The sequence below is a fragment of the Branchiostoma lanceolatum genome, chromosome 16, assembly GCF_035083965.1.
Source record: "Branchiostoma lanceolatum isolate klBraLanc5 chromosome 16, klBraLanc5.hap2, whole genome shotgun sequence".
Taxonomy (NCBI): Eukaryota; Metazoa; Chordata; class Leptocardii; order Amphioxiformes; family Branchiostomatidae; genus Branchiostoma; species Branchiostoma lanceolatum.
The window spans coordinates 3,983,641-4,002,539 of record NC_089737.1 but is presented as its reverse complement, the minus strand read 5'-3'; the positions used below and the strand labels follow the sequence as shown (position 1 = coordinate 4,002,539).

The window sequence follows — 18,899 nt, the reverse complement described above, 5'->3', positions numbered from 1 at the left end:
TTAAGATACCTACACCACATTCGGAATAATAATCGTTCTATTACTCACGGCTATATGGATGTGTAGCATAGATGTAATATGAAGTTTTAGAATACTGAAGCCGCACGAATAAGTTGAATTTTGATTGAAATAAGTGTCTTAATAACATACAAATTGTGCAAAGTTTAAGGTAACAATACCTACACCACCCTCGGAATAATAATCGTTCTATTACTCACGGCTATATGGATGTACATTTACAATAAGCTTCAAGAATGCGCGAATTGTAAGTAGAAAAAGTAGAATTGTAAGTGAAATAAACTGTGATTAGGCATGTCGAACCTCCGCGTTTCTGCATTAGAACGCGGCAGCGCGCGAGGTAGTAAATGTTTTTTAAAAAATCTTAAAAATCAACCGTTTGTATAATGCCAATGAAAATCGTTCTCAATAATCTATGGAAGGTTTGCTATCACACTATCATATTTTTAGTTAAAAATATTCATCGAACAAGGAGCTAAAAATCAGTTAAGTTGGAGATGCAGCCGAAAAACCGCCCCGTACTGACGCCGCGGAGGCGGCACGCGATTTTGAGGCCCGCCCGGCGGAAGTCCCATTTTCGAATCAAAAGCCACAAGCCGCCGGGGCTCGGAGAACTCTAAGAATGGTTTCAGGTGAAAGGGCAGAGATCAAGGTTCACGCCAGTGGTGGGACAAAATTTCTACGTCATTCCAGGCGGGAGATATGGAAGAAACGGGAGAAACCTCCAGAAGTAAGTGGACATTTTTGCAATTTTTCTTGAAATTAGCAACTTTGTCCCTATACTGTCGCAAATATAGATATATTTTGGTCATCATGGTGTAGTTTTTGTTTCTTTTTAGGCGAGTTTGGCTTGTGGGTTTGGCGATACATTTTGAGAGTTTTTTTCGACAGCCCGAAAAATGGCGTGCGCTGTGTGCGCATACGTGACGGGGGAGGGGGGCGTGAGATCGCGCACTTTGTATGTGCTCGAAATTGAACATATAGTCATAAATCCTGCGCTATTTAACCGCAGAATGGTCATATATTTTATGCTGAATGTAATATACCTTTCATATCCGATGATATGGCATACTTTGGGCGCAACAAAAAATTTTCCACTGTCGTAATTATGTTCTGTATATACACTAGCGTTATGATCATACAGTCCGAATTTTACACACAGTTCTAAGATCTTCATTCAGATGTCCTTTTTTGATTTTCCAGTGGATACAAGGGTGGCATATCTGATACAGGTGTGCAGGGAACGTGGGCTGCCTTCAAGCAAACTTGAACAAGTTGAAGATTACACAAACAACAAATCAAGTGCTTGGGGACCACAACTCTTCAAATTTTCAAAGGGTGAAGCTACTTCAGGAGAATGACTTGAACACTAAATTAATTACTGATACTGTACTAGTCAGAAAGTAAGTTGTAAGTCTCCTGTACTGTAGGTAACTTACCAATCAGAGATCTTATTAGAATGAGTAACATAGGTATTGATACTAATAATTAGCACCATACTACTATCATTCTGATTGACCATGATGTTAATTAGCATATTTAACTAATTAAGCATTGGAATATCAAAATTTAAGTATAGACATTGTTAGGAACCTGTTTCAGCAAGCTTACAACATCAGTGAGTTCATGTTACAGCCAATACCAGTGGACATCATTAACAATGTATGCCTTTTACTATATATACATGTATGGCTCATTAGTTTATTGCCAATTAACACATCTTCGTATAGATCTATTATTGCTCCTGTTGTAAAAATTCCTGTACTTAAGTCAACATGTAATGTAGTTTAACAGTTGAAACTAAAAGTTGTTTCAGGGAATAGGTAGTACAAATAGGGATAAGTAAAACAAATTGTTGTACATGTGTATTTGAGGATCAGTTCAGCTCATCTCTGTTGAGGATAATTACCCTCATTTGCATATCTTACAATTAGTGAAGACTGCAAAAATACATTATTCTCATAATGATCTGTTCAACAACAGGATAGTTGGAACATCTAGTTTCTTTTTCAGTTTTCAGCATGCTTAGAACTGTATGTTTATTGATTGGCACTATTGTGGATGAATAAATTCGTTAGGGTTAATTAGGGCTAATTAAGGTAAGATACTGAATATATGTCAAACATAAAACATGACAGTCTGTCCAGTTATATTATCTTTAAATGCTGAAAATTTGAACAATATTGGTCAAAGCGTTTAAGAGTTACAATAAAAAGTATGTAAATAACTGTGGACTTGTGGTCATTTCTGGTGCCATGTTGAGGTCAATCATTCCCATAGGGCCAATAGATAAGCGTCTTCTAATGAAAACGTCCAACTTTTCAACTTTGAAAAATTCTCAAAAATTTCAACTTTGTCTGATTTCGACAGGATAAAAAGCATTGTAAGCGGAAGAATCTGATCTGTACTTTGGCAACAATTTCAGCGAGTTATATCTTACCCAAAAAAATGGTGTGACATGCCTACTGTGATTATATCTATAGATCAAACGAAATGTGTAAATTCCATTCGGAATAATAATCGTTCTATTGCTGAAGGCTGTATGAACGTGTAACATAGATATAATATGAAGTTTGAGAATATGAGTACGAAATCCCACGAACAAGTACTAAAGGCTATATGAATGTGAACTTTAAGAATACTTGTATACGAAACCACCCGAATAAGCTGAATTTTAATTGAAATAAGTGTCTAAATACTAAAAAAAATTGTGCAAAGTCTAAAATAATAATATCTACACCACTTTCGGAATAATAATCGTTCTATTACTCAAGACTATATGGATGTGCACTATACTTGTATAAACAAACTTTAAGAATGCATGAATACGAAACCTCATGAATAAGGTAAACTGTAATTGTAATAAGCTATGAATATGTCCAAATATCAAATAAAATGTGCAAACTATATCATCATGATATCCTTGTCGGAATGATGATTATTTCATTACTCAATTCTGTATGGCATACATCGTACATGTACAATGCACTTCAAAAACACGAACCCCCACGAATAAGTAGAATATTGATTGAAATACATTGTTAATTTGTCTATCAATCGAACGAAATGTGCAGAGCCTTTATCAGGATAACATAGGAATTCTATTCGGATTTATGAACTTTTCTGAACCTGGCATATATGTACAAATAAACTTCAAGAATTCGACAATACGAAACCACACAAATTAGTAGAATTGTAATTGAAATAAAGTGTGAATAGGTCTACGGGTAAAAAAAAATATGCAAAGTCTAGTATCAGGATAACCTTGGAATTCCATTCGGATTTATGAACTTTTCTGAACCTGGCATATATGTACAAATAAACTTTAAAAATGCGTGAATACGAAACCACATGAATAAGTTGAATTGTAATTGTAATAAAGTGTGAATATATCTACGGATCGAAAAAAATGTGCAAAGTTTGTTATCAGGATAACCTTGGAATTCCATTCGGATTTATGAACTTTTCTGAACCTGGCATATATGTACAAATAAACTTTAAAAATGCGTGAATACGAAACCACATGAATAAGTTGAATTGTAATTGTAATAAAGTGTGAATATATCTACGGATCGAAAAAAATGTGCAAAGTTTGTTATCAGGATAACCTTGGAATTCCATTCGGATTTATGAACTTTTCTGAACCTGGCATATATGTACAAATAAACTTTAAAAATGCGTGAATACGAAACCACATGAATAAGTTGAATTGTAATTGTAATAAAGTGTGAATATATCTACGGATCGAAAAAAATGTGCAAAGTTTGTTATCAGGATAACCTTGGAATTTCATTCGGATTTATGAACTTTTCTGAACCCGGCATATATGTACAAAGGAACTTGAAGAATGCGTGAATACGATACCACACGAATAAGTAGAATTTTAATTTAAATAAAGTGTGAATATGTCTGAGGATAACAAAAAATGTGCAAAGTCTATTATCAGGATAACCTTGGAATGCCATTTGGATATGACCTTTTCTGAACCCGGCATACAGCGCATATATGTACAAATAAACTTTAAGAATGCGTGAATACAAAACCACACGAATAAGTAGAATTGTAATTGAAATAAAGTGTGAATATATCTACGGATAACAAAAATATGCAAAGTCTCTTAGCAGGATAACCCTGGAATTCCATTCGGATTAATGAACTTTTCTGAACCTGGCATATATGTACAAATAAACTTTAAAAATGCGTGAATACGGAACCACATGAATAAGTTGAATTGTAATTGTAATAAAGTGTGAATATATCTACGGATCGAAAAAAATGTGCAAAGTTTGTTATCAGGATAACCTTGGAATTCCATTCGGATTTATTAACTTTTCTGAACCATGCATATATGTACAAAGGAACTTGAAGAATGCGTGAATACGATACCACACGAATAAGTAGAATTTTAATTTAAATAAAGTGTGAATATGTCTGAGGATAACAAAAAATGTGCAAAGTCTATTTTCAGGATAACCTTGGAATGCCATTTGGATATGACCTTTTCTGAACCCGGCATACAGCGCATATATGTACAAATAAACTTTAAGAATGCGTGAATACAAAACCACACGAATAAGTAGAATTGTAATTGAAATATGTATGAATATGTCTACGGATCGAAAAAATGTGCAAAGTCCATTATCAGGATAACATTGGAATTCCATTCGGATTTATGAGCTTTTCTAAACCTGGCATATATGTACAAATTAACTTGAAGAATGCGTGCATACAAAACAACACGAATAATTTTAATTGAAATGAAGTGTGAATATATCTATGGATAAAAAAATGTGCAAAGTCTATTATCAGGATGACCTTGGAATGCCTTTGTGAGTCATGACCTTTTCTGGACCTGGCAGAGTAAGCCATGTGGGAATATCTGAAACCTAGTTAGCGCAAAGCCTGCAGGTCTGAAATTGACCTCAGATGACCTTTAACGACTGCGGGCACTCACGGGGAGAGTTCTGACACGGAAGGGTCAGAGGTGAAGTCCGGGTACATAGAGCGGTCAGGTTTGGGTCTAACAAGGGCACCTGACTAGTCAGATATGCCTAGTTGGCGGAATCACTGTAGGCAAGATCGATACATGCTTCAAACTCGGTTAGGTACCGTTAGGAAATTCATCTTACACTTTTCAGACTAATATCTCTTATACATGACACCATGCGAGCACCTTTCACCACTTTTGGTGAAAAAATGTCCTCAAATATAAGTTGTACAGCCAGATTGGAAAGTGTTTTTTTTTTATATTAAATTCTCCTAGCTTTCGAATAATTTACAAAAATCCATCTTACTACTAAAATCAACCAACCCACTTATGATTCAAAACGTGGGTCAGTTCATTTTCCACTGTCTTCAAAAAAGAAGTCAAACCCAACCATAGTCAACCATAGTTAGCATGATAGAACTTTCACAGTAGACTAGATAACTATTTTGATTTCCATGTATTCTCCATGTACTTGTTTGTCTGCAATTAGCCTTTGGGCATAAACTTGCAATACATAAAAACATGATGGAAATCTGTCGTTCCTTTGTTCAGTTATTCCCCTTAGAAGATTTTCACAATAACGCCACTGCAGTTCCATAGCAAGCTGCTAGGGGGTCCAAACCGACACCATTTCTTTATTACATCACAAGCTATCTGCCAGCCAAAAATCAAGACCATAGCACGTCCAGGTCAAAAGATACAAAAATCGAAGTTCTGCTGCAGTACCAAGGTCACATACCAAGGGGCCCAAAATCGACCTTGACCTTCGGCTTCACAACACCTGCCCACATACCAAATATCTTCGTAATCCATCAAGAGCTTATTGAGTTATGCTGACTGACAGTAGTGCGGAAACACACACACACAGACACACAGACACACACACAGACACACCCAAAACAATATCTCCATTTTTCATGGAGATAAATATTAGATATTAAAATATCTAATCAGAGGTTTGGGCAGCAACGCCTCCTATCACCGAAAATTATCACTGCAACAAGTACAACATACAGCGTCCCCACTCAAGGTCACAACTGGTAAAGTCTCGAAGGGTACAAGAAACATGCGTTCCAATAGTTTTGCCTTCAATCTCTTCATGTTCTCAACCCAGACTTCCTCCGACGGTGCAGTTATGCAGACCACCGCAGGCGGCGCTACGGGAACCATCTCCTGGGAGAACCAAGGCGTCGCTCTTCCAACACTGGCGCCAAGTCTCATCCGCTTGTTCTACCAATTCAAACCGTTTCTCAATCACCCTGTCATCGAAGCACAGAGGGAATAGATAACGTTAACATTTGCTTTTAGTATTCGTACTAAACATTTGCTTTTAGTATTCGTATAACAAAGAGAGAAATGAACTGTATAGGCTTGTACAAATTGCAAAACCAATTTCCCTATTTCTTGCACTTAGGTACTGTAGAGAAATTCATTTTCCTAAAACAACTAGACAAACCTTCCATTGAGAAACATATCTGTCTTTTTTATCTCTTCTATAACTGACAAGCAAGTTGAATTTATCTAAGAATAGTTTTTGTTGCGACCTGTACTTAGCCCAGTGTGGCAAAAATGTGTAATAAAGGTCTTCATTCATTCATAACCTTTCCTGAACCTCTGAGACGAAGTGAAGTGGGAATATCGCCAAAAATTCATATTGCAAACTCTATATAAAATAGCTATAGTCGCATGAGTATTGATGTTCAAATCTGGGTTACAAAAATAGACCTTTAGAGCCTATCCTGAAAAGGTAAAATAAAGCAAAATTGATTGACGCCGTTCGATGTATTGCTGCCCCCCTCCCCCATTTGACCTTGTCTTGTCTTGACTCTGGTCACGATAAGAAGTCGGGTAAAATTTTATTGATGTGGCATCGTCTTCACAAGCACGATACTATAAATGCAGAAATGTTCGCTGTGGTTTTATGTTCGCTGTTTTCACGGCGACCATTTTACTACGAACTTAAAACCACCACGAACAGTTCTGTCCAATACTCTATCAATATGTTACTATAGCGCTGCCGCGAACCTAAAACCACCGCGAACACTCCATTTTCCCTTTAGCGCGAAATTTAAACCACGCGAATTTAAATACATTTACAGTATTTGCCCCCCAAAGTACACGTTACCCTTACTAATATAAGACACATCAATGAAGAAGTCAGACAGATCTTAAGGTGTATCGCGACACGTAAATGTGTGAAGATCTTGTCATCAGATGACGGATCGACCCTGAAAATCGTGCCGCCATTTTGAAAATGTCGGTCGCGGCACATTTATAACAAGAGTTCTACGACCTCATACCTTCGCGAAATGATTTTGACCTTTATGACTGACGTATTAGGAGTGTTTTTCATCAATCAAAAATCATACCAGTTGATCCTCCTCACCCAAATAACATAAGTTGTCCAAACCTCCTTGTTATGATTATGAGCTTAACAAAGAAGGTTATGCTAACATTTTTCATCAATAATGCAAATAAGCTCCTTATTAGCATAATTTGATTCAATGGTGTTCACATTCACACAACTTCTAAATGCAACAAGTATGAAATTGCCGTTATTTACTAGTATGGAATGATAGTAGTTTCTCATGAATTATGCAAATTAGGCCTACATTTGCATAATTTCTATCTATTGACATTCCTCTCTTCCTCAGTTACAAATGTCACATATTTGAATAGTCATATCATGGAACACAGCAGGTTTTTAAAATTGCCTCATTAATTATAATCTGATTTGCATAATTATCATCCAATCATACAAAGCATCACATAAGCTATCTACATACCAAAAATCATGACCATCCATCAAGCCCATCTCGAGTTATATTCTTTTCTCATTGATTATGTAAATGAGGTTCTCATTTGCATAGCTGATATCTATTAATATTTCTCTCTTCCTCAGTTACATATGTCACATGTTTGCGAGTCCTATCATGGAAATTGATGAATGTATAAACTTTCCTCATTAATTATGCAAATTAGTTACTGATTTGCATAATAAGTATCCAATCATGTACATCATCGCTCAAGCTATGTACATGCAAAAAATCATGACCTTCCATCAAGCCCTTCTTGAGTTATTCCCTTTCAAAGTCTGAAGCAAAACCTACCCCTGCAGTTCCAAAAAAGTTGCTAGGGGGCCCAAGCCTATACCACTTACTCTCTGCCCAACGAGCTATCTACCACTTAAAAATCAGTTCCATAGCATGTCCACAACACGAGATATCATAACATGAAGTTCCGCTGCAGTACCGTAACAAGCCGATAGGGGGCCCAAAATCTAATCATTTTCAGGTTTCATCGAGACCTACCAACATACCAAATACCAAGACAATCCTTCCAAGAATTCTCGACTTATCGTGTTCACTAACAGACACACAGACATGCTCGGTATTCCCATGCTGTGGCACTGCATTAATGACTGTTCTTACTCATATAAGGCCGTGTATATCCAACTTTGGTCAAAATTTGTATGTTTCAGTCTTTTAATTGGTGTAAGGAGATATCTTTGTGGTTTGGTTTCACATGCTCCGAGTGGACTCTTCCAGGCTGGGAGTAGGTCAAAGTTGACGATTGTTTTCGTCTGTCAGCTGTTACGAGAGAACGAGCTGGTCAACTGTCTATTTTCTTTGCATGATTCTAAAGTAGACAGATGTGGCTTTCTGGTGCATAAGAATTTTTGGGGCTTGCAATTAAGGTGAATCCTTTTCTGAGCCCTTGTTTTAGTGCTTTAAAGCATTACTGCATGGGCAAGCCTATCTCTTGTATCTGCCCTACAGCTGGCTGATAGCCAATTTGTCCCTGGCAGCTGCAGTACATGTAACTGACTGCCTCATGACCCCTCATGACCCCTCATGACCAACTTTGCCCCCAATCTACCCGTATCAATATCCCCGTCGCAACCAGAACGCATAGTAAAGCATACAATTGAACACATTTTTACACTTTTCTCGTTCATTATGCAAAACACTTCGCCCAAAATCTAATCATCTTGAGATTTGCCACATACACACCGACACACCAACTACGACAACAAACCATCCAGGCGTTCTCGACTTATTCTGTTCACTAACAGACACACAGACAAGCACCGTCGCATAACCTTCTCGACGAAACCATTCGTCGCGAAGGTAACAAGCCCCGCCATTGGTCGACACGGGCCATCAACCAACAGGTATAAAAGGTCCCCTGTGCTGAGATTGAAGGTGGAGGTTGCTTACATGCTCGCTCATCGATCATGTTTGGTTCTATCGCTGTCAGGTTGAACTATGAAGCGCGCTTGTAAGTCACAAACAGTGCGCTTCAAATGGGAAAGGTTTTCAACGCAGTCCACGGATATGACTATCAAGCTAAAAGCTTTTCAAACCGTATGAACCGTGAGATCCCGTACTAAAGCTATAGAAAACTCAGTGTGTCTGTTACTGTATGTAATTTGAAAACGATTTGAACAGCAAATTTAAGGTTTTGTTAATTCACTGTGGAGCATATATATTCTAGCCTCCAGCAGGACTTCCAGGGGTACGGATAGTTGCAACTTTACTAGACATTTCTGTTGGAATCTTAAACCCAACTATAGGGCAGAATCGCAATTCCTATTCGTTTTAACCTTTAAAAGGAATGTGCATGCACTACAAAACCAATTGAATTTGTCGGTACATCTTTTAAGTTTTCATCACATGTATACAATGTAAAAATGCGGAAAGGTTCAAACCACTGCACTGTGCGATTCTTTGCGTAATTTCTCCAGTCCACAAAATACTCAATTTTGGCAATTTGACTGTCGTTTTGTAAAATCTTCCCCCAGCGGTCAGAAATGGTAATGCAGATCAGGCTCTTGCATGGTGCATTGTGATGTAATGATGTATATTAAAAATATCATATTCTTTATCTATACTAAGTTATTTGAGTGTTGTAAAAGAGTGTTATCATTGATTTCTCTTCTGCGTTAGCGTTGTGTTAGTTGGCTGGTATTATTTTGATTCTTGATCCTTTCTTTCATTTCTTTGTTGTATCATACTTTTGCTTTGGATCCGTGGTATATGTGTTGCCTTATTGTATGATTATTGTGTTTTTTTGTTATTTTGCAAAATGAATTTTTAAAAAAATCAAATGGACATTCTACAATTGAATGTGATTTCGTTTTCATGACTACTCCCCGTTACAGTAACATTTGTGAGCCATCTTTATCATTCCGTTCTTTATAATGCAGGAAACTCCCCGCCCATTTTTGTCTTCTTCCCGTCCCTGAATACACCCTTAAATCGTCCCTGTCTGTCTGAAGTAGATAAGTTTCCTTTGAATAGGAAATATGTGTAAATCTTTTAACAATTATAAGAGCACAAATTTAGCACAACAACGTACAAGGAAGACAGCCACTCACCAATAATCGTCCAATTATACTGTCAATCATTTAACACAATGGGAGTTAATCTGACAAGCCTAAAATGGGGATTAGCTTAATTAGTACATGACGTAAGTGCGATGACCAGCTACGGAGCTTAAACATGTTGTTATCAACATTGTTAAAGTGATATCTTTCAAAGCAGAAAATGTTTCAATAAGGCGCATTTGCCGCAAAAACAAAACGCTCGTTCTCATTTAAATTTTGTAACTTCCGTTACCATTTGAAGTAAGACGTTCCTGACATTGAGATATGCCACATGTAAGGTGCCAAACTGTCGTTTTTAAAGGCCAGAAAAGTTTTGGCACCTTTTATGTGGCAAATCTGAATGTCAGGAACATCTTATTTCAAACGGTAACAGTTACAAAATGTGTACATTTAAATGAGAACGACCGAAAAACGTATTCAATGTTGTTTTACATGAATCAATTTTCATAGGAATTGTGTGTTACTTCTAGCAACGCAAATAGTGACAACCTTTTGTTAAAAAGGTAGCAATATACTGAAACTACATGTAAACAGGACCGAGTTGTATGAAATATGAGCTGAGGCTAAAATACAACTTTCAAACAAGGAAGGGGAAATGCAACAAGTCCGGTAGTTGTACTACGTACAACGAGATATGTGCAGACGGCGCACGACAAGGCATTTGCGGTCGACCAGGTTTCCATCGTCTCGACTTAAAACCGGGGTTTCAACATATCCTCTTGACGCCCGGTGGTCTCGGTGGACCCCTGACAAGTCTATAGATGGCTGAACATCCCGCTGAAAAGATAAGAATGAATAAACAACGCTGTCACCACATCTGAATACGCCCTAGTTCCCAAACACAATGCACTAAAGCGTCCATTCCTTCACGTCTATTTCTCCTCAATAGATATGACTTACCCGACTGGAAGAAGCAATTATAACTCCACTTATAGATTTGAATGGGAGACCGTTGTGCCCATTGTGTACTGGCGTGATCTCGTTGTCTGTTAACCTGTTGGGCGTAGTTTCCACCAGTATACCAATAATAGGGTAATTATTGGGTGATAATGCCCGCATTCAGGGGTCATTATTGGCCGTATTTTCACAGTGTCAAAATTCGCTGACTGGAACACGTGGTGACACCCAGGAAGTAATTTCAATTTTCAATGCGCGTTTTGTGATGGGAATTTGTTACATTCAAGATTATCGTTTGATTTGTTGCCGTGAGTTAAACCGGAACCAGAGGTGGTTCATTTACTAATACTATCAGTTATTAGTTAATTATTATCAATTATCAATAAGAAACGCAACTATCAGTAATAGTTACGTTTTTAGAAATACTTTTATCTCGTGTGGAACGAACGTTAGTGGGGAAAATCACTTTTATCAAAATATTGTTGCTGTTCAACTACAAGCTTCCAAAATTGTAGATTTCTCTATTTTGACATTCGATTAAGCTTCTCCAAACATCGCACACCTGTGAACATGCAATGTATAAAAAGGCTGAAGGAGGGTTGGTCTCGCGGGCTAGATACACAGCTTTTGGCAAGTTCTGTTGGAGACTAAAAACTCTACGGTAATACAACATAATACCATGCACCCTAAACGCCATAGAGCCCGATATGTTGACTACGGCAACTTTACCTTTAAAGGTAACAAATGCAAATAAATACACGATATTTTCCTTCACACGGTGTAGCCTTAGTCTCTAACAGACTAACCACGCCGGCTATAGGGAGAACATTTTCCGGGGGAGTTTGGCCATCGAGGGTTTCATTTGCAGGCGCAGTTAGGATTGCATTTTGGACCCTCTCTCCGTTGCCGACTCCCTTCATACAATTCACTCTATATATTTGGCGAATTTCTACTATTTTCCCGGCGATCCGCGGAGCCTGGTAGAGACTACTTTAGCCTAACAAACTCACTGACTCACTGACTCACTGACTCACTGACTCACTCACTCACTGACTCACTCACTCACTCACTCACTCACTCACTCACTCACTCACTCACTCACTCACTCACTCACTCACACTACTACTGCCCTGTATACTAGTATTCTTACTCAAATACATACATTTTATATGGTGACCAACACCTCCAACTCTGTCCTGCCACTCGCTACACTGTCTGCTACACATCTAGTAACCATGGTGACAGCCCTCTGGTACAGGTCATTGACCTTACTTGTTTGAAGAAGACGAGGAAGAAGACGAAACGTAGCAAAAACAATATGTTTCCCTTCCATGAAGCTAAACATAACAAACGTTTTCGAATTCCTTCCCTGCAAGCTCCAAGATTTGCCCGACAAGTTTGATATGAAACTCACGAACATTCCACGGCTCATCTATTACATCAAATAAGCATCAGCGCTCCTTGTTTTCGGATTACTGGGTTTCGCCTCTCTCCGTGAAGGGACGACATCACCTCCTGATCCTGATGACCTCAAGTTCTATAGATCCCATCATTCAATTTCGGGGGGTGTCACGGAATGGGGTTAGTGAGAATTATATCAGATTGAAGTGTCAATACACGCCACGTTATTGGGGTAACAGGCGACGCGAGAGAGCACGTGCACGACCATTCAGGCGGCTCTGGGCTGCTCGCGTGCTGATATCAAAACCAATTTCTGGTTCATGATCCGTACATGGATGGATGTTGTAAAGGCGAAACCCTCTCACCACGTCAGCGCCAAGGCGTCTAATCAGCCCCAACCTGTGACCGGACAAAGTCTTCCTAAGATATCGCATCCACCAAGAGTGGGAAACTATGTCAAACAAGAAGCGGGGAACTTTATAAGTGTATATAGAATAGTATCTATGTGATATAATGATATAGATGCATGAAAATGATATAATCTGATACGTATTATTACCTTCGCCGGGAATGTATGCATTCGCGGTAAGGTTATGTTATCGGTTACGCCAGCTGTAAAGTGGGTCCGTATATATGTCGAGATCATAATTGAGAGAACTTTGACGGATCTTGCTGATTTTTGGTAGGTAAGTGGTGGTTGTGGAAACGAAGGTCAAGTTCGAAAATGGTTAACCTGGCGTTTTCCTAAAGTGCTCCCGTGGACTTTTTTTGTTAGTATGTTTGTATGTAGACAATATAACTCGACGTATTGATGATGGATCTGCATGATTTTTGGTGGGTACGTAGAGATTGTGAAAACGAAGCTCAAGTTCAAAAATGGGTCAACTGGCATTTTCCTGCGGTACTGCAGTGGGCTGTGTATGTATGCGTATTTGTTTGTTGACAGGATAACTCGAGAAGCTGTTGATGGTTGTGCATGATATTTAATGAATAGGTAGATTTATTAAAGGGGAAGGTTAAGTTCGATGATGGGCCTCCTAGCGGGTACTTTAGGTACTGCAGTGTAGCTTCAAAGTTTGAGGTCGAATTTTCTGCAAGTGCTACGGTCATGATTTTTGTGTGGTAAATAGTCCATGCCACATGAAGTAAGTTGTGCACGTTTGGGCCCTCTAGCGGCTTGTTTGGAGCTGCAGCGGGTGTTTTTAATTTATTTGTTTTGACCTTTGGACATGAATAACTAGACTTATGGTCAACGGATCGTCTTGATTTATGGTAATTAGATAGCTCGATTAATGATTTACATAATTGAATATTCATTATGCAAATCAGGAGCTAATTTACATAATTAGCAAGGAAAGTTTATAAATCTGCTGCCTTTCAAAATAGGACTCTCAAACATGTGACATATATAGCTGAAAAAGATAGAGGTATCGATAGATACCAATAATGCTAATAGCTACCTATTTTGCATAATTAATGAGAAAATACTAATTGAAAATACCACAATAGTAAATGATTGGAATTTCATTCTTGTATCATTAGGAAGCTAAGTAAAGGTGAACAATATCAGACAAAAATCATGCATGACAAGGCCTCATTAACATAATCTATAAGGAAATGTCTACAATTCCCTTTCAATTTGCTATTTTTAAGTCTATATATTCAGGTTAAATTGCACTGACAGGTGACCTAGTTTACCGGGGCAGGCTCCCTGTGAGACGTCCCTGGAGGACACATGTGATACTTAACTTGCCTGGTGCAGGGCTCTGTTTTGGGGTCAGGGAGGTCACACGCGCATTTAAACACAGCAGCCTTACGATCTAACGCTCTCCCTGTTGGAAGGGATAGGTTTGATAAAAACTGATTGATTTGTCGACTATGAAAATAAGGGCATAATTGAAGCAAATACATTGCCAACAAATTGCCTTATTTTCTGTAGTAAAGATAAAAGTTATGATACCAATTAAGCAAAAATATTCTTACAGTGATTATTTTCATAACTCTTGGGAGAACTCGTGTAGGTATAGGTATGGGTTTGTTTTGAAAGAGAATACTAGTAACTCAAGAAGGTGATGACAGATCGTCATGATTTGTAGGGATGTACATAGTTTGAGTGATGATTTACATGATCGTATAAGAATCATGCAAATCAGGATCTGTGATGTGAAAAAGTATACAAACCCTTGCATTCCATTGTAGTCAAACACGTGAGCTGTAACTGAGAAAGAGAGGAATATTGATAGATATCAATTATGCAAACGAATACCTAATTTGCATAATTTATGACAAAATACTATAATTCCAGAGTGGTAAATGATGGGATTTCATTCTTGTGGCGTTTGGGAGATAATCAAATGTGGACGTTATCAGACATAAATCATGATGGCCTCATTTACATAATATATGAGGAAATGCTACAATGGCCCTCTTTTCTAAGATTTTACTTTAATGCTGTGTTTTGTGTAGAGAAAAGGATCACTTGAAATTCATGCAATCGAGGACCTTATTTACATACTGAGTGATAAGCATTCACTCGAAAAGGCTAACATCAGTCGGCGAAGGTATGAGGTCGTGGAACTCTAGTTAGATATGTTTATTGGTGGCTGATAGCGGCTAATGTTTTGAGGAAGTCTCTCTCTCTCTCTCTCTCTCTCTCTGTCTCTCTCTCCCACTCTCTCTGTCTGTCTGTCTGTCTCTCTCTCTCTCTCTCTTCGTCTCTCTCTCTCTGTCTCTCTCTGTCTCTCTGTAACACCTGTATAATTTGCCTTGGTTGTGTCCCTGTGTATTTTCTTCTTCTGTATATCCAGTTGTATTTGTAATTTCTTAAGTGGAAGATGTCATACCTCCGTGAGTTTTTGTGAATTTCTTGTTTCATTCATTGATGTGAATATTCTTGCTACTCAGGAAAAACTTGAACACGCACAGGAAGAAACAAATAAACAGACAGACAGACAGACAGACAGAAAACAATACCTCCGTAACAACTACACTCTATTTTCGTGAGCAAAACTTTGTCTCCCCCCTACCTGTGTAGAGGACTCGTCCACTATCAGACGATGATGACAGAAATGTGACAGAAACTGGTCTGATACCAATCAACCATAGGGGGGTCCATAAACAAACTAGCGTACACTGTAGTTAGGAAGAGGGCGTTCAAGGACGTTTTGGGAGAAGAAAACGATGACTCCCATTTTTTAAGCGTCGCGTGACAACAATGCATTTCACCGGACGCGAAGCTGCCAATAATGCAGCCAATTGTAATATCTTTTTCCCCGTTCAACGAAGGGCCCGTGTGCTGCTAGAGTTGGTTTTATCATCCCATTACCACCGTGGCTTCTACACTCGCTTCCATGAAAAATTTGCATGTGGTAGCATTCGGATGGTACACAGGGTAGTATGCTGTCTTTCCAGCTATCCGACCAAGACTTACATGATCTTTTAATCATCCGCGGATCCTCCTACCTGTTATCTAATCTCCTACCTAATTTTTGTCTCTCTCTCTGTACACCTGTACACTGTTGTATGTCTCTTACATTGGTTGGTATTGAAATGAAGTAGAAAAAAAGGCGAAAACATCTTTTTAACAAACGTATTCATTATTTTATTTTGTTTGTATGAACAGCATGTATGGCGCCGGTTTACTGCTCAGTAGTGTATCGTCTGCTACATAACTTAAGCTTACAGAAGTCTAGTACCATGACTAATATCAACAGTGTTCTTAAGCAGAAGGACTATGAAAAACTTAATGCTCTTATCTCCACACGAGGCTGTGTTGTTGGGAGATGTGGTGCCGTGTTGTCAGTCTGACATCGTACAGATTGGAACTGGCGGTGCGGAAGAATCACAAGAACGCGACGGCTTAGAAGTGGAGTCAAATCCTAATCTCCAAGCAGATGTAAGAGACTCGGGCTTGGATAACAAGGTTCTTTGTTCACAACCAAGAGATACAATCACAGTCGACGTTTCTAGCCTCCTTCGCAGACTTCCTATAACGGCGGCGTATATATATTGGGGGGGGGGGCAAGGTTCTCTAATGCTGGCAAGGGAGTTGTGTAGCCAAGGGAGTTGTGTAGCCGAGGGAGTTGTGTAGCCGAGGGACGACCGCCGTTTATATCGTTTTAAAAATGTGGATATAAAAGGCGGTCGTCCCTCGGCTACACAACTCCCTCGGCTACACAACTCCCTTGGCTACACAACTCCCTTGCCGGCATTAGAGAACCTTGCCACCCCCTCCCAATATATATACGCCGCCGTTATGGGAAGTTTTCGAAGGAGGCTACGACGTTTCGGTGTTTTTGTGTGGTTACGTTTGGGCCCGCATTGTAAGAAGTGACACCTAGCCTGTAGTGTGGAATATCACCAATCAGAATTGCCTTTATAAGAAGGCGACAGACGTCACCGAAACGACGGCTGTATGTCTTGGTTGTGAATAAAGAACATTGCTTTTCAGCGATTCTCCATCAGGATGAAATTATTCACGGCTTGTTTTGACGTCGTTTTGCAGCGTTTTCATGTCTCTCTACGCAGAGGTAGATAGAATAAGGGTCATCACCTGGGAAACATAAAACACGATCAAAACATGTGAAAAACGAACAGAAGTCTTTCATCTGCTTGGAGATTGCCCAACCCCACCACCGCTGTTTCTTGGGTGTTTGTATAAAGAAAGGTTCCCGTCCTAGAGGCGTATTTGGGACCGCTAATTCCCTGCCCAGAAAGGCGGGATTAGGATGGTACACTTAAGAACAGCGATGGAAGATTATCACTTAAGATAGCGCTAGGGATTTCAGGGGGAAAGCTGTTTCAATTTCTTCCAAGGAAATCTACTGTTGTTGTTTTTTTCGTCTCGTTTCAAGGCATCCTCATTTGAGGTGAAGCATGATGCTTTTTCAAGTAGCTAGTGGTAGTGCAATGCGGCTTCGCTACGGCTCGTGTTTTTGGCCAAGCACACCGGGTCACCCCATCTCTTCTCGATAAGTGTGTTGGGTTATTCAATTACGTGCAGAGGTTTGGCGCTTGAGGCTAATGCCTGAAGCTCCCTCATATACGGGGCCGCCAGATTTACGTCACCATCCGAAATGATGAATGCAATCCCTTACAGCATGTCCGAGCTGGAGTCGACCCCTAGGATCGAACTCGGGCCCTAGGATCCACGGAATTTGATCCAGATGGCGAAGCAGCGGGGCTGCGTTACCGCTTGCGCCACGGGGATATGCCAAAATCATGACATGGATTTTGTTTAGTTTTTTTTGTCATTTTATTTTTACCAAATTGTCCTTAAACTGTGCGAAAATACCTTGACTTCCTAGTTCGAGTTTAGTGATAGTGGAAACTATAATATGCACACACCGAGGTTTTCAAGGTTACATAAACTCGGCAGTGAATAATGTGATTACACTAACAAGTCTGTTTTCCGCCGAATAAAACTCCCCACCACGTAACAACCACTCGGCGCTAGAGCGTCTGTTTCCGAGACGAAGTTTACCGCAAAAATATGTTGCTAGACCTCCGGGTGTTTTAGTCTGTCTCCGCCAGACCTCTATGCGGTCGTCTGGGTACGTATACAGCCGGTCGAATGCTCTAGCAACATATTCTACCTATTTTGGCAAATTTCCACAATTTTTCCGCCCGAAGAGAGATCTAGTTGAAATTGAATTTTGTTGGTCTTAGCCTCAAAATTGTGGAGGCCTTTTAGCGGGCTAACGAAAACCTCCCATCGAGCTACACGTTTTTATTTGTCGTGTTAAAAAAACGTTTCTCGCCAACAAGGATTGATGTTTACCAAATTATGTTTTTGGCAGCTGTAAAATATACACTAATATATATATATATATATATATCGTCAAAGAACGCTAAAGCTCAATCGGTAAAAAGTAAGTCGTAAAAAATTGGCATAATTGTGCATTTCATTTTTGAACGAATTTGTAAATGATGTAGAAAAACATCAACAACATTTCCTCCGGCGATAGCAAATACTATAGGTTATGCCTTCTAATTTATAGCCAGTCATAACCGTGTAAGATTACCTTAAAAGTTTGGGGATAACACATCCAAGTCGACATATACATCATGGTACATTAAGAAGTCCTCTTCCTCAGAATATCTCTCGGGGGGTTTCAGGATACCGGTACATCCGTCCTTGTCCACGGTTATCCCCTAGTGGATCCTCCATGTGTCCTTGGTTTTAAGTCCGCCGGCGCTCCTAAAGTT

General features: G+C 39.2%; 1 long non-coding RNA gene across 1 annotated transcript; it reads left to right on the top strand.

Annotated features, from left to right (window-relative positions):
* The first annotated feature begins 305 nt into the window (after positions 1-305).
* LOC136422261 (uncharacterized) lies at positions 306-2,246 on the top strand. Its single transcript, XR_010753585.1, has 2 exons — positions 306-748; positions 1,222-2,246. It is a non-coding gene; the product is annotated as an uncharacterized lncRNA (long non-coding RNA).
* Positions 2,247-18,899: the final 16,653 nt, after the last annotated feature.